The sequence below is a fragment of the Penaeus chinensis genome, chromosome 14 (genome assembly GCF_019202785.1).
Source record: "Penaeus chinensis breed Huanghai No. 1 chromosome 14, ASM1920278v2, whole genome shotgun sequence".
NCBI lineage: Eukaryota > Metazoa > Arthropoda > Malacostraca > Decapoda > Penaeidae > Penaeus > Penaeus chinensis.
This window is the reverse complement of record NC_061832.1, coordinates 8,747,480-8,750,452: the sequence shown is the minus strand read 5'-3', so window position 1 is coordinate 8,750,452 and position 2,973 is coordinate 8,747,480. Positions and strand designations below refer to the sequence as shown.

Genomic DNA, 2,973 nt, shown 5'->3' with positions numbered 1-2,973 from the left:
GTATACATACATATCTAATTATCTGTCTATGTATATATATATATATATATATATATATATATATTTATATATATATATACATATATATATATATAAAAGTATATATATATATATATATTCATATGTATACATATACATACATATATATATATATATATATATATATATATATAGATATATATACATGCACATATATGTATGTATATAGACGAACGTATAAGTATTGCTATTATTCTCTCTTCTAGTTCTTTCATTCTCCATCTTGTTCTCCTTGTCTTTCCCTTTCTTTTCTTTTTCTCTGTACCTACAGACCAACCTTTCCTACATAAAGAAAGCGTCCTCAAACACACATTACATCTAATGAACCAATGCGATCATCAACATCTGATATGTAAAAAAATCCAAAATAATTCAAAAAAAAAAGTATAAAGCATATTATTCCTTCGACCCTAGACACATTCCATAAATTTTCTTTTCTATGTTAATCATCTTTTCACTAAATGATCATTATTCGACATGTCCTTCACAATATACATATATATATATACATATGTGTATATATATACATATATGTATATATTGGATGCCCTTCCTAATTAACCGCTAGCACTTGTGCCTACGACACCTGCGATACCACGAGGGTCGGAGTCGAGTGCTCTAACCACTGGACCATCGCAGCAGTCTTTATTGAAAATTGCACACTCGAGTTAACCACATTTGGGATAATCACAGGGGTCAGCGCCGCCGGAGTGAAATGGCGAGCCTCGCCCTGGGGGAACCGGCTTCATGATCGCGGTGTGTCCTGTGGCAGGTAAGTACACGTGTACGCGTGTGCACACACACACACACACACACACACACACATATATATATATATATATATATATGCACACACACACACGCGCGCCTACACGTGTATACACACACATATAAACACACACACACACATACACACACACACACACACGCGCGCGCCCACGCTCGCACACACACACACATACATTTATATTTATACACAGACACACACGCGCATACATTTATATATAAACACACACAGACAAACACATGCACACTCACCCATACACACACACACACAGACAAACACATGCACACTCACCCATACACACACACACACAAATACATGCATGCACACACACACAGACAAACACATGCACACACACATACATTTAAGTGTGTGTGTGTGTGTGTGTATACACGCGTATGTGTGTGTGTACGTATATATGTTCACACACACACATGCATACACATACACACACACACACACATACACATACACATACACACACACATACATTTATATATATACATACATTTACACACACACACACGCGCGCGCGCGCTTGCATACATATATATATATATACACAGATAAACACATGCACACTCACTCGCCCAAACACACATAGACAAATACATGCACGCAGACACACACACAGACAAACACATGCATACACATATACATTTAAGTGTGTGTGTGTGTGTGTGTTTATACACGCGTATGTGTGTGTGTGTATATATATATATGTATCGAAATCTAGATAAATCAAAATATTATTAGATTTCTATTGAAATATAATTGCCGCCACCACCGCTGTTTTATTAGAAAACGGAAAAACAGATTTCCTACAAGTGAATTAATTATTTCTTATAATATTGAAATCATAACTCCTGTAATGAAGGGATTGAATAAACTAAAGTTAAACTTTTCTATATTTCATAATTACAGCAAGTCTATATTCTCTTGAAATACCTTAAATCTATATTCAAATGGAATGTTCTTTAACAACTCGATAATGATAACTGACAAGCCCTGCTTACCAAAATAACCACCAAAGACACTCTGGCCATGGTTTCTCTGTAGATCTCTCTTTAACCACGTTCCACAGACGAATAGGGAAGCGACCCGGGGTCAGCCTGCCGGTCACTCCCTCACAGATATCATCACGTGATCGAACATCGTACGATGTCTCATCATCACGGATTTTTCCACTTGTGACCTACACCCGTGATTTTCCTTTCTTTTCTAACACTCATGGAAGATTCCTAATCTTCCATATATGCACACACACACACACACACACACACAAACACATATGTATATGTGAAAAAAAAAAAAATACTCCACAGGTTAACAGAGTCAAAAAGGGAGAACAGTTAAGTTCGTCAGAAATCTAATAGGAAAAAGTTAACCTTTTTGGGGGGTGGTTCAAAGCTCTAAATAGGACTGGAGGGAATATTTTCCTCCAGTCAATATTTTGTCATGTTGCCCTCGGACTTGAAGTTATATTCAATTGTTTGGGCATGGATTCAACAAGGTTGTTGAATTAAGTCAGTCAGCAGTCAGTTGATCAGAGATGTTTCCAGACTGCGAAGCTCATGGACTCTTTTTTTCCGCCGTCCTACTTTGTATTAGACAGCTCGCTTCTGCTACGGCGTGCTCTAGGTTCTCACAAGCCTATGCAGCCAGTACAAAAACAGCAGAATTAAGCCTTGAATTATCCACATGAGAACATTACATTGCACTACCAGTCGACCGTAGGAAGGAAAGCGTAACAAAATTAGTTTCTGAAAATGTGACCCATACAACTACCCTATAGTTATAACAGAAAAGTTAACACTTGCAAACGATGGAGTCCATAGACGGTCTTCTAATTTAGATAAACTTATTCTGCTTATCATATTTTGCCTACTACCCCTTTTTGGGTGTCTAATTGCTTATATACTGCACACAGGTAGAATAATAGGGGTAAACTGCTTCTTTGTTGTCAAGTGGCACTCTCCAGTGCCACGTAGGTGTCACTGGAGAAGCTTCTTCTGCCTGTTCGTCTCTGTCCTGCAAACTTTGTAAAAAAGAAAAAAAAAAGAAAAAAAAAATATATATGTATATAATATTTTCATATTTACTTAGTGGCGTGTTCTTTTGTTCAGTAATAATGATAATGATACTAATAA

General features: G+C 36.7%; 1 non-coding gene across 1 annotated transcript; it reads right to left on the bottom strand.

Moving 5' to 3' along the window:
* Positions 1-658: 658 nt before the first annotated feature.
* On the bottom strand, positions 659-819 carry LOC125032627. Its single transcript, XR_007115556.1, has one exon. It is a non-coding gene; the product is annotated as a U1 spliceosomal RNA (small nuclear RNA).
* Positions 820-2,973: the final 2,154 nt, after the last annotated feature.